The 13,972-nt window shown below is 47.9% G+C and overlaps 1 protein-coding gene across 1 annotated transcript in view; it reads left to right on the top strand.

Annotated features, from left to right (window-relative positions):
• The first annotated feature begins 4,033 nt into the window (after positions 1-4,033).
• Lhfpl2 (LHFPL tetraspan subfamily member 2) overlaps positions 4,034-13,972 on the top strand; it is a 159,672-nt gene continuing 149,733 nt past the window's right edge. Inside the window, exon 1 of the mRNA XM_042261643.2 lies at positions 4,034-4,254. The gene's annotated coding sequence lies outside the window, so the exon portion shown is untranslated. The remainder of the gene's footprint in view (positions 4,255-13,972) is intronic.

Raw genomic sequence — 13,972 nt, forward strand, 5'->3', positions numbered from 1 at the left:
GTAATAACTACAAATGTGTCAGTATATATATATGTGTGTCTATATATTTTATATATATATATATATATAGAGAGAGAGAGAGAGAGAGAGAGAGAGGGTAAGAGCAAAACCTTCCCTTGTAGAAGTTTTGAAAGTAGTACATGACTCATAATAGCCGAGATAAAGCTCTGGAAAGCACAAGTCACAGGCCAGATGCTCACAGTGTTGCTATAAGGGCTAGACTCGCTTCCTCTGGGTGGGCATGAGCACTGTTAGACAGCTAATTCCCACAGGCTTCTTATATTCTTGTACTTTTCTGAGAAAGGTTTGTAATCCAAGAAAATGTCTGCAGGTGAAGATTAGGAGTGACTGAATTGCTGGTTAATTGATCTTGCCAGTTACTCGTTAACTACTGTTAACTTGCCACTTACTCGTTACTGAGCAGTTAAGAAGCCTACAGGCGTTTATGTAACGTACAACACAATATTGCAGTTTAAAAAAGAGAGAGAGACTTCCGTCTAGGTTGAGAATTTCTTCCTGAGGAGCCCATGGCCTTTCCTGTCTGACCTGCTGCTATTTCCTTGACTTCCATGTGTCCATCTGAACTTGTGAGGTTTGTTGTCCACTGGATACATTTTTGTTAGCTTTCTTTAACTGACAGCTGCACCCCTTGGTGATGGAATTTCTAGAAAAATAGAAGAGTTCCTTTTGTATGTATAGACTTGATTTTATCCTTGTCTTCAAACCTGCCACACCAGAGCAGAAGTTCAGATGTGCTATTTCCAAGTCTCATGATGACTTTGAATGGGCTGTTTCTGTGGTCACAAAGGTGGCCTCTGCCTCAGGGAGTGCTGATCTTGTACAAAGTAGAGCTCTCTGGTGTTCAAACTTGCCTTTTCTCGATGCTTATTTGTAGAAGAAAATGATAGATGTGTAGAATCTCAGATAGCTTATTCATATAATTACATCCATGAGAGGAGAGAGCAGAATGATCAGTTTTCAGTCGGCGACTTTTTGCAGAGCCCACAGCAGACCTGTAACTCTGCCTGATTCATTGCATGGAAATCCACTAAGATTCCTCCACTCAGGATCTTCAAAAGGGATTTACTTCAAATTTATGTTCTTTACAATTGTATAGTTTTAGGAAATAGCAGTCACTCAGTTGAGAAATTCAAGTTAATCGATATTCAATATTCAGGAATAAGAGATTGCCTTCCTGTGACAAATGTGTACTTTCTTTAGATACCATACCGACTTACACCCTGAAAGAATACAATGAGAAGAGTTCACACATGAAAAACTCCCTAGCCTGGCTGATGAGGTGCCCTGTCCAGATGTTCAGAGAGCAGAGACATCTGTGCAGGCAAGTCAGTTGGCAATCACGCTCTTTAGCCTGGCCCCACTGTAATTTTACCTTATGACCTATCCAAGTGGCTCATAATCATCTTCTTCCAAGGCCTCCTTGTCATTTGACTGAACTTTGTAGATACTCTTTAATTTCCTCCTCGCTCATGCCTTCCAGTGTTTTTTGAAACTTTGACCCAAGCCCATGATAGGAGCAGAGCCGACCGTATCCCAGGTTCCCTCACTCAGGAGTCTTTCTCGGGAGCTTCCTTTCCGTACCTTCAGCAGGGGCGTGGTTCTTGCATTGTGCTGTCACGCCCTTTATTTCCCATTCAGTGTGAGTTTGTCTAACCTCAGATCCCTATCATCCTATCTGCAAATACCAGCTTTGATGTCAACACAAGTAGTTGCACACATGGTTGCGTGCGTGCGTGCGTGCGTGTGTGTGTGTGTGAAGTTAGTGTTTTATTTCACCAGTGGTTCTTCCACGACTTCAACAGAGAATACCAGCTGGGCATAAACACTCTAATTTATATATCCCAACAGGTATTTACTGTGCCAGCATTGTGGAAGATGCAAAGGCACAGTCTGTGGGCTACAATGTGCCCTTCAAAGAACAGAGGAGGCACCAATGCAAGCTAAATACACGTGCAACATAGAATACCACCAAATGCCACAAAACAACTAGGGATGTGTTGTTCAGGTGCCCACAGTCCACGAGGGAAGGCGTCCTTACATTTCTTCCTGTTCACTGATGCATCTCCAAGGGCTGTCCATAGTCTCTGACGTAAGCTGTGTGGATCACAGCGTGGTCTACCCTGTGAGCATATGGCCGTTGTCTACTCTTGCAAGGACGTCTCCACAATGCATAACAAATGCTTCACCCACGACTGCTTCTACGTACGGAGGGCTACTAATAACATGGAGGCAGAAGTGCTACTTCATATTCAAATGTTCCTGGCACATTTGGTGCCACCAACGGACAACGAACGGCCGCCAAAGTGTGGGTTGGGGGTGGGGGCTTAGACTGCGTGTGGTTGTGAATACACCATACAGTGTTTGATGCTTCTTTGTCCTATGTTCTATTTGTAATTGATTTGGCCAAGTGCAATATCCTTACAGGGTTTATAGGAAGAGGGTGCAAGGTGAAAGTTTCTCTTTTTAAATTTGGTTCTGTGTTTCTTCTCAACTCAGTGACTCAAATAACTCTCCCACAATTACCATCATCTTTTTTAGAAAAGTAAAGTCTTGTATTTACTATGATATTTATTAGGAATTTAACACTGTCCATAAACTCTGTTAGTATGTTCCTTTGAATGTTTTTGTTAATTCTCTGCTTGTGATGCTACCTAGGTTTTTTGAATAATTTGTTTCTAACCTGTCAGCCCTCTTGTTATTTCTAGCATGTGATTTGGCAGAGAACACTTAACACTCTTTTGCAGTAGACTGTCTCCCTGCAAGCTTCTTTTTTCAGTGAAGTCAAGGAGGATTCTTCCATGGGAGATGTCATGGGAACAGCATCAGCATCCTCATCATGGACACAGGCACGGGTCCTCCCAGGACCCCATCTGGGCAGAGCACCAACATCAAGACACATTCTCGCTTGCAGCTGTAGTTCTAACCTTCGCTTGTGAAGCATCACAAACGGTCTCCATTTTATTTTGTATGTTTTCTCCACCATCAACCGTCACGGATGACTTGACCTACGCTATCTACAACACTGTGAGTGGGCCAGCCGTAGGATATGGTTTCAGTAGTGGAGTTTTCAAAAGAAAAAAAAATTTTTTTTTTTCTTGGCAAAATGCCTCAGATACCTTCTCACGCAGGAAGTGGCCTGCTGGGTGGTGGTGTTCTAGAGCCATTGACCTGTAAGGCTGTGCAGATGGGTGCAAGTGCACACAGCCAGAGATGGGAAGCAGGGGGTGTCACTGAAAATAGGGGGTCAAGTGCAAAGACTTCAGGAGCAGATAGACCGTGCAAGCTGCTACTGGGAGAAGAGGAATCCCAAAGTGACTAGGTCTGTGCCTTAGTTGATAGAAGCATCTCAGACAATTGTCTGAGAGTTTGGGGGGGAATTTGACCGGGTTGTGTGTGTCGGGGGCGGGGCGGGGGGGGGGGAGAAAGGAAGATGTCTTGGCTGAGCTCTGTCCTTACACAATCCTTATACAATGAATGCAGACAATTCAGCTCCTGGCTGTTTGACTCTGTCCTATGCTCCTACCCCTGGGGGCGGCGGTGGTGAGGAGTTGATGGGTCTCCTCTCTGGACAAGGATCCCTTTCAGACTAGCTAAAACTCCTTCGATATCTTGAAAACTATCTTGACTGCGGGGAGGATGTGTCTGGACCCAAGCACCTAAGCTGGGAATACTCTGTGAGTGTTTGGACTGTTTGCACAGTTTCCCCAGTTAGGGAGCAGGACCTGGAAATTTGTGTCTCCAACGTCCGTGGGGAAGGTACCGCAGCCCCGTCTCCAGCTTGCGGTTCTCCGAGGGCCGGGGACCGACGTTCTTCCCGCCCCGCGGGGTCCCGTCCGCGATCGGGCGCCCCAGAGACCGCTCCTCCAAAGTGAGTGAGGAGGGGACCCGGCAGGGTCCGGGGACCCTCTCGCGGGGATCCCGCGTCGCCTACACCCTCCCCGGCCCTGCAGGACCCTCCCCCCCGGAGGCCGGGCCTCGCCGACCCCTCCCCGCGCGGCGGCCGGAGGCGGGGATGCTGAGTCGCAGCGGCCGGCCTGGGCTGCGAGCTTCGGCCGCCTCCTCCCGCTGCGCCCGCCCCTCGGCCTCCGCCCCGGCGCCGCCGACCCTCGTCTGCTCCCGCCCTCGCCCCTGCGGGTTCGCCGGGGCCAGACCGAGGCGGCAGCGAGGAGCGGGCACCGGAGAGCCCGGCTGGGGAAAGGCTGCAAGCGCCCGGCCCAGAGCGTCCCCGGCCAGGTAGGCGAGGCGCGGGGAGCCCGGGAGGGGGACGGTCCCCGACAGCTCACGGGGGCGCGGCGGGACGGACGGCGGGTGCCAGGGCGGGAAGGATCCGCTGCAGCGCCGGCCGCGGACGTGGAAGAAGTTGAGCCTGGAACAGCTTCTACTCGGGGAGCTGCAGTGGTCCCCCGCCAGAGCGGGTCCGTGCCGCGTGGGTCTCACCGGCTACAGACCCCAGCTGCATCTCAGACCCGGGGCTGCATTTGTTTGTGGCCAGCGCCGAGATCGGGGGTGAGGGCTGGAGAGGAGGTGGGCGGGGAGCGGGGGACACCACATCTAGGGTGGGTGAAGGACTCGGGGAGACGGGCTTTTATGCAGTCCCTACCCGCCGTCCGGCTCCCTTCACTCGGCGTCTATTCGCGGTCTCCTGCTCTCTGAACTAAGAAAAGCGGAAAGATTTTTCTCCAAGCCGGCTCAACTTTTCTGTTATTTCAGGAGGTTCAGAGGTTTCTATGGAAGTCCGTGAGGAATGAGAGCAAGGCAAAGACTCTCATCCTCACTCCCGATCCCGGGGAAGCTTCCTGTACTTTTGTGCCGTGATTGTGTTTGTGCTTGTAGATTACAGCTGGTGACCCATATGGAAAAGTGGAACCACTGCCGGCGAGTGTGTGGAGCCAGAGGGCGGCTAGGTGTGGGGGAGCCATAGAGTAACCCAGACTTCCTCGGAAGGGACTTCCATTCTCTGAGCGCTCTCCCCGCCCAGGTTGAAGAGAGGACCAGAGAACTTATCTTGCTTTTTCTAATGCTCTTCTAATCATTTGAAAAACTCCTTTTCAAATTAAGAGATAGAGAACACGTGCACGACGATTAAAATAGTTTAAAGATAAGGAAGACAAAAACCCCTCTGCCGTCAGACTGATTGATTAGCCTATGTTGGAAATCGGATCCTGATGAAATAATAATATTCGAAAGGTTTAAAGCAATACAGAACAACATCTTATTTTATAATAGTTACCTCCAAGTGGTCACACAGAGCAGACAGTGTGGCTTGTGGTCTGTGGCAGGGTAGCATTTTATGGCGGGAGGTGGTGAATTGTGAGTTTCAGGAGAGGAGGATGGGGAGGGGGCAGCTCATTTGTCTTGGAACCAGGCTAGTTAGGAAGAGTAATTACATTGCAAATGAACATTTGTGAATATGATTTGAGTCATGATACATGAACCAGTCATTTGTCTGTGGGGAAAAACGGATCTTTGTAGATGAGAGCAAAGCAGTGCCTTATGGGAAAAATAATACATATTGTTTATCTGTGTGCATGGCTCAGAATTGATAGCACCTGCTAACAACAGAGATACGGACTTCGAGATTTTGCTGCATGCAGGGGTTGAGCAAGGCAGGAAGGTAAATCTACGGTAGTAGATGATCACAAAACAATGAACTGAACACAAGTTGTGTGTGTGTGTGTGTGTGTGTGCAAAAGTTATGTCCATCTTCTGCAAAAGTCCATTAAGATATGTCCATTATCTTTACTGCAAAGAATTGCCAAAGTAGGAGGATTAAAATTGAGGAGACTCACAGAGCTGGAGACATGGCTCAGTGATTAAGAGCTCTTGCTGCTCTTCCAGAGGTCCTGAGATCCCAGTACCCAAATCAGATAACTCAGAACTGTCTGTAACTCTAGCTCCTGGGGATCCAGTGCCTCCGGCTTCCACAGGTACTGGCACTCATGTGCACATACCGAAATGCAAACACACCCCTAGACATAATTAAACCTCAGTCTTAGAAAGAGTCTTTAGGAGACTCAGATTCAGTCTGTTGAGTCCCCCTTGGGTGAAACCCTCTGTGAGCATTTGGCAGGCTATTTTCTTGTTCTCAGCCTCGGTCCCCGTGTCTATGAAATGGTGGTGGAGCCTGGAACAATGGCTCTGATGCTAAGAGCTCTTGTTGCTCTGTCGTGAGGACTGGGGTTCTGATCCCAGCACCCATATCAGGTGCCTCACAAATGCTTGTAACTCCAGCTCCAGTGCCCTCTTCTGACCTCCAAAGGCATGTGTGCATACACTTAGATACACACACACACACACACACACACACAGAGAGAGAGAGAGAGAGAGAGAGAGAGAGAGAGAGAGAGAGAGAGAGAGAGAGCGCAATAAAAATAAGCCTCCTAGATGGCTTGGCAATTAATAGTACTTACTGCTTTTCTAGAGGACTGGCGTTCGATTCCCACCAGTCGGGAGCTCCTAACTGCCAGCTCTTAGGGATTGCCTACCCTCTTCTGGCCTCTGCAAGCATTGCATTCATATGCACAAACCCACACACCGATACACAAAATATACTTGTAATTAAAATGCTAGTAATAAAATAAAATATTCAAAAATTACTTTTGATAATGGTGGTGACAAGGGTTCAAGTCGGAGTCCCTGGAGGGTTAACTGGTGTCTTTGTATGGGGTTTGGGATGGTTCCCATTCACGAGAAATGCCCAGAAAACGTTAACGATTGCCAGCACTCTAAATCCCCGGGGTTAAGGGGGATGCAAAGGTATCTGATTTTTGAATGGCTGAGTTGAGCCATGCCTCTAACAGTCCATACTTAGAAATACCCACTCTTTCTAGAACTTTCAGGCTACATCCTTTTGGCCTCTTCTGGTGAGCCTCTTCTGGGCCATCTCTTCTAGGGAGTTTGTCATTCAGTGTCCGTGTCTCTGAGAGCTGGAATACAGAGGTGGCTCATCATGCCAGGTCTGTACTCTTCGTAGTGGCAGATTCTTAGGTCGTATATCCCATCAAAGTAAATAGCCATGTTTTATTTGGGAAGAAAACAAAATTTAAAAACCCTGTCGTGGTGGACATGATAAACACTGCCCAGCAATGCTAAAAAACTAGTCTTAGAAAGATGTAAGTGGTCTATGAATGCCTAGTTTCCAGAATTCACTCAAACAAAAAAAAAAAAAAAAGAAAGAAAGAAAGAAAAGAAAAGAAAAGAAAAGAAAAGAAAAGAAAAGAAAAGATAGCCTTAAAGTAAACCTTGAGGTTATAGACAGCTGAGAGCAAGGTAAACAGAGGCATCCTTCACAAGACAGTATTTCTTGAGCAGGGGAACTGTTCCCTATGTGTTCCTCCTTCTGATGGGGGAGGGGAATATCTATTTGTTCATTGGTCCACTCCTTCATCCTGTTGTTCAGCTGATGCTCTGAGGTCACATTGTAGTTTTAATGAGTTCCATGGCTCCAGGATAGGCTGGGGGAAAAGGCAGCCAGTACCGTAGTGCAGGAATCCTGGCATCATGGGAATGGGGTGAAGGGAACCTTGGAGACGATGGTCCAGCTGCTGGTTCATCTCCTGGGGTGAGCTTTCCCTAGAGAGAGTCCTTGGGGATCTGGGGATCGGGACCTTCTGGGGGGCAGCACTTGTGAGGACCCCGTGTGGAGACAGATGGCATAGAGTAGTTGAATTCAGTTGAAAGGAAAACTCAACTTAAGCCTTCCAGAGATATGTGCAACCTAGTGTTGGCTGCAGAGACAGGAAGAGAAATTGGATTTCCAGATAAATGATGAAAGAGGGCTCTTGACACAGTGGTGTCACGTGGTAGAGGGCTGCAACCTCCCTCCCTCGCCTGGTCTGTGGAGAGCGAAGTGAACAAAGACATTCTTAACAAAACAGTTATTTCTTGATCCGGTGACTGCCTTGTGTTGCTCTTTCTAATTTGGGGGGGCATGTCCATTTTTTTTCCCGTTCACCCATTCATTTATTCTGTCATTCAGCAAATGTCTATTTAGTGCTGCAGGTGAGAGTCATTTGTGTCCTTGCAGCTTTTGAAATTTTGTCTCCTTTCAACAGGCCCAAGTGGGAGTAATTAAGCTCCTGACCCTTGGCCTCGGTGGCCAACCTCATACTGATGCGATCCTGCAGACTTGATGGGATCTGTTACTTTGAACGGGAAGACCTCTGATCCACACAGAATGGTTCTGAGTGTGTTTAGTAGTGAGGATGTGTAACTAGTGAACTGGATTCCGTCCCCGCACACGTATGTTGTGGCAGATGTTTGCATGCCCCTGTATTTAGATGTGGAAGCAGACACCATGAAGGAGGGCCTCCGGGAGGGCTCAGGCTTCAGTGAGGTGCGGAGAGTGGGTTCCCCATTCTGAGCTCTTCTTTCTGAGGACACAATGAGGAAAGAGTGTGTATTTTTTTTTTTAGACCACCGGGTCTGTGGTAGTTCTTAATAATAGCCTGAACAGTCTAGCACTTGTGCACATGCACACTGGCACACACACACACACACACACACACACACACACACACACACACACACATGACCTTTACAAACTAAGAATATGCATTAGTTTTGTGCACATCTATACTACCCTGAATATAATTTAAAAGGTATATTATCTGCATATTTTCTCAGTTTAGCCTTAAACCATTGGCTGGGTCAAGAGAAACACCCAGCTCCATGTTAAGGCTTGGCTGGCCCGAAAGGAGAACTTTGGTGAATGTTTATTATTCTTCATGTGGGTTTGTTCTGATTTTCATTCAATACTACATCTTATTGATTAGGTAGTTTTTATGGGCACTAATCAAATATTCTGTGAAACTTAGAGGACTTCAGAGCTGTCTGCTTGGGGTGAACTTGCTAGGTTTAACCAAACTTTAAAAATTCATGTAGCCAGGCAGTGGTGGCGCACGCCTCTAATCCCAGCACTCCAGAGGCAGAGGCAGGCAGATCTCTGTAAGTTCGAGGCCAGCCTGGGCTACCAAGTGAGTTCCAGGAAAGGCGCAAAGCTACACAGAGAAACCCTGTTTCGGAAAAAAAAAAAAAAAACAACCCCCAAAAACAAAAACAAAAACAAAAACAAAAAACAACCCAAAACTTGATGTGGTTTATGAAACAGTGACACTGAACCTTGTCCTTGGTTATAACACTTAAATGACGAGCATTGGGTATTTTATATCATTCCTAAGGAATAATATCCAGCGTTAGCGAGGTGATCGCAGCAGTACAAACGGTGTTTATACTTTCTTCATAAGGAGAATTTCAGCGAGGCATAACCAGGCTGAGGCTTCAGAGCCCTGGCTAACATGGTAGTCGCATGCTGCAATGCTTGTATCCCTGTGAGTGGAAGACTAAAGATTGCCAGCCACTCCTTCAGAAGTGCGTTTCCCGTGCCTCAGTCCTACCTGCTCTGCACACCCATTCTCCACATTTTCTCCCTTATGGGCAGTGCGTGCCAGGGTTCTCCAAGTCTCTTGCTCTGGAGGGGACCAAGCTTATCAACTGCTTTTTGGGGGGGGGCGGGAGGCAGGTGGGTGTATTGCTTCCTTGGAGGGGTATTGCTGTTAATTTCAATTTCATTCGTTTGTGGAATCGTTGAAGGTGTGCCAAGTTGACCCCGATGACTGTTGGGTCACAGGCATGTGCACAACCATGACTCCTCATGGCTGTAGAGTTAGGGTAAGTCCAGCAGGGCCTGATGAATCATTGTCCGTCTGTGTAACCAGTTTGGCACCTCACCTCCCTCGCTCCACTGGGTTGGAAGGAGAGAGGCTAGAGTTTTCACTGGTTATCTTGGTATTTCTGTCTAATTGATAAAAAGCCCTGACTTAAGTACTTTCTGGCAAGTTAGGGTTTTTTTTTTGGGGGGGGGAGGATGGAATTGCTGTTTTTTTCAGTAGAACCTGAAGCAGCAAAGGGTCTGAAAAAGCTTTTTCAGTGACCTTCCCACATGCCTGGCAGGTTTAGGGGGGCTCCTTTTCCTCTGCTGGCTCTATTGTTCAGCCTTTTCTTTCTTTCCTGTGGGCCTGTGCTGTCAGGGGCTCCTGGAGTTCAAGCTTCCTTTCTCTGGGCAGGCAGCCCTGGGCTGTGCGAGCATGTTGTTTTCTGGCGTTGGCGGCAGCGAGCCAGGTGTTTAGGAAGGCTCTGACTGCGTTGACGGTAGCCTCTTTTATCTGCAGATAAGTGGCATCTGGTACACACTGATTAAAGCCCAAACGACTTCTTCAAAAATTGGATTTTTTCTTTTTCCTTTTGCCTATACGGATCAAGTTTTAGGAAGTGAAAAACCATACGTTGGATCAGTAAGCAGTGTTTTGCATTTCTAAAGGCCTGCCGTCTGTGTATATATTAAACACACACTTTGGAAAAACGTGGCTCACAACTTTGAAAATCATTTCAAATCATGCTCTTTTCCTTGAACTGGCCAACAGTCTATTTTCGAAGATGATTCCACACAGTGGGGCTCATCATGGATATTCCTAACTTCTCTTTCTCACAGGCATCTTTCAGTCTTTCTCTGGAGTTAAGCTCCTAAGTTACTGACTATACAGATCCATGCTGTGTGGGGCACCATGTGCCACCTAATCAATAGGGGTCTATAAGTCGATTTTTATCCAAATCTTAATTTGGTAAGGGGGTATGCTTAGGATGTCGGGTCTGTTCATGTGGTTTTTCCCAGTGTATACGTAGGTCCGTGGCTCTTCTCTAAATTAGTGAAGGAAGGGCATGATCAGAAGAAACAGAATGGCTGTGTGGAGTACTTGATCTGTGGTACAAAGTCAAGAACTGTAGGTAAGGACATAGGCAAAGAGGCCACACCAAATAATAACCCCGGTGGTGGTGATGGTGTCGAAGTGGTGACTGGCTCTGTGGGCACCTTACGTGACTAGCTGGCCAGGGGTGGTTAGGATAGCTGGTTGTTGGATGTTACTCCTTCGGCAAAGAGACTCACAGGCTCTAAGAAAATGCTGGCCTTTTCACCAGCCACCTTTATCAGCAAAGCTTCTATGATTTAAAACATTAAGAAAAAAAAAATTGAATTGTGGCCAAGTTAGCTTCCTTTAAGTTTAGATACATACATTTGATTTTTAAAATCCTGGGGAGTCAATTATGACCTAAATACATTGTTATTCCTGGTGTGAAATTACCAATAAACAAACAAATAATAAAAATCAAGTTTTAGAAATCTTGGCTACAAGACTTCCTATTTCTTCTCGTAAATTTTCAGCTTTCTCTGTTCTGTATGTCTAGCCTGTGCTGATAATTGGTCTGACCTTGGCATCTTTCAGGTCAGCCTTCCCTGGGGGCTGTGTGTGTTTCCTCAGTGAATGTTGCTTGTTGGTCATTGAGGTCCTTTGAGACCTCCCTTGGTGCTGCCTCCCTGTCCTTCCATTCAAGTCCTCTTAGTAACCCAGGGGACATCAGCTCCTGCAGGCAGCCTGAGGCCAGAGGGCTGACATCTGTGCCAAGTTTCAGAGGAAGCTAATCATACCCGTGACCTCGACCTCATTAACATTGTGCTGGAACCAAAAGACCCAGCATTCCATGGTATTGTTTGACTTTGGATTGTCTCTGCTGATTTATGGTCATGGGTCTGTAGGAGGCAGGGATGTAGAACCAGATGCCAGTGTGACAGACAGGCGACCCTTCCTGACTCCTTTTAACTCCCCAACAATCGGACTCTGGAGTGTCATCTAGTCATTGGGGATGTCACCTGCTCATGGGGATGTAGCCCCAGACAAAGCAGGAGTGACGGGCCTGTGGTGAAGAATGAGAGGCCTATTGGAGGCCTTGGAGAGCTGGGAGAGCTGGGTGGGCTGATAGTCCACAAGGGTGTAGGCGGGAGAGGGACGGCCATAAAACCTCACTGTGGTATTCTCATCCCTTCAAGCAGGGCTTCTTGATGTCTTGTGGAAATAGAGTCTGGACCAGCGGGGCCGGTGGGGCCTCAGAGTCTCTGCATTTCTAGCAAGTTCTCTTGGTGGAGCTGTATACCTGGTGTGGCAGAGTTGAGGCTGGCAAAGGCTGCGCCTTGCCTGAGAGCCGTGGAGTCTGGCTTGGAACTGTTGGCCTGCTCTTAAAGCTGGCTTTTACCCAGATATAAAAAATAAAACAGCCAGGCGGTGGTGGCACACGCCTTTCATCCCAGCCCTCGGGAGGCAGAGCCAGGCGGATCTCTGTGAGTTCGAGGCCAGCCTGGTCTACAGCACTGAGATCCAGGAAAGGCACAAAGCTACACAGAGAAACCCTGTCTTGAAAACCTCTCTCTTCCAAAACAAACAAACAAATAATTTTTTAAAAGCTGGATTTTACTGGCATGGGGTTGAGGGTCTCTTTGTGGGCTGCCAGGAGCAGCTGTGTAGGTATTTGTCCTTATGGTAGGGCCGGGCAGTTCTGGGGTCTTTGTGATATAATATGGCTACAGGGTTGGCTTGGTTCTGGCTAAATCCATTGCCTTGCATGATGGATGTACCTCAAGTTCAGATAAAGAAGACTCAAAGTTCCTTCAATTAAACCTGAGTTTCCCCCCACACATACACACCCTGTAACTTTGAAGTTATGTGCTTACAAAGCATTTTAAAAGTTGCCAATTGTTTCTCAGGAGCTTTATTCTGAACCTTGCTGAGCTCTCCACTGGGTGCTGGCTAGGAATTTGCATTCCTAGGCCCTCTCCCCTGGGGTTCTGACCTATAGTTTTGGACTGGGTCCTGAGAATCCAGGTTTTGTAAACAAAACTTCTAAGTGGCTTTTAGAATCAGGCAGAGCCTGTGATGTTGACTAGGCCTTGGGTCAACCTCACCTGCTCCTCTCCAGGTTGGGAAGAGCTGGCCTGTCCCAGGGGATCAGTTTCCGTTTTGTTTTGACACACGTGTCCTTATGAAGAGACTGATAGCTTGAGTGTAACAAAGCAGAGAGCCCTTTGCCAGTAGAAGTCAGTTCCCCAAAGCCTTTATTTTTAGGAATGTTTAGGAATAGACGCTGATTATAAAGGGCTTTCGGGGCTGGGGGGGGGCATTCTTGGAGATAACTGAGTTGTAAGCACTGGGCCTCTGCAGGCTTTGAAGACTATCTCATTGCCGACCTCCCCATTCCCCTCCCCTTGTTGGCTCAGATCCTTGAGATAATGAGCATCTCCATCTAAAGTAATGGGTGGACAGAATGGATATCCGAGGACCCTCATCCTCCGCGGGCCAGCTGGGATCTGACCTAAGTGGGCTGGGCAACTGAGGCAGCCGCCTTGTCCATCATTAGAACACCAGCCTCCACTTCTGCAGATACAGGATACGCCTCGACTGCACCTGAAGGGCAGCGTCAGCCGTGGGAAACATCTGAAGCGGGAAATAGTCTGTGTGGTGGGATCAGGGTGGATGGGGCAGGAAGAGTGGGTACCACAGTGCTGGGGGCCAGGGTCAGGGGGCCTCTGAGCTGCAGTATGCAAAGGTCCCATGGGCAGGAGACCTGGGCATTAACAGCATTCCTTGATGTGCCCTGGGTATCCTCGCTGCTCCTACACTGCCCGTGGACCTGTGGCACACAGTGAGGTCCTTCAGCTCTGTCACCCACGTGACCAGGATGGGAGGGCCATTCCGTGGAAACTGAATATCAGAACCACTCTCCTCATGGTCAATGTTGATCTGAGTGTTGTGTGGATGCTTTGGATCCCATTTCTCCACTTCTCACGAAGACGAGCAAGAGCCGTGGAAAATGAAGAAACAAGAATTGGCCTCCATTTCGGAGGAGCGTGCTTTGGTCATGGGTGAGAAATGGTAGAGAGAGACAGCTAGCCTGGGCTCTTCTTGGTCCTGGAATACTTGTTAGATCCTGGGCTTTGGCGTCTTTGTGACCATACGCTTTGTTCCACACTCCCGAAAACTTGTCTCTTCGACAAGACCAAGTGTTTCCTTGTTAGAGCACTCAGACTCTGTGCCGAGGTAGAAGGAAAACCATCACCAGGGAGAGA

The sequence above is a fragment of the Peromyscus maniculatus genome, chromosome 15 (genome assembly GCF_049852395.1).
Source record: "Peromyscus maniculatus bairdii isolate BWxNUB_F1_BW_parent chromosome 15, HU_Pman_BW_mat_3.1, whole genome shotgun sequence".
Classification (NCBI taxonomy): Eukaryota; Metazoa; Chordata; class Mammalia; order Rodentia; family Cricetidae; genus Peromyscus; species Peromyscus maniculatus.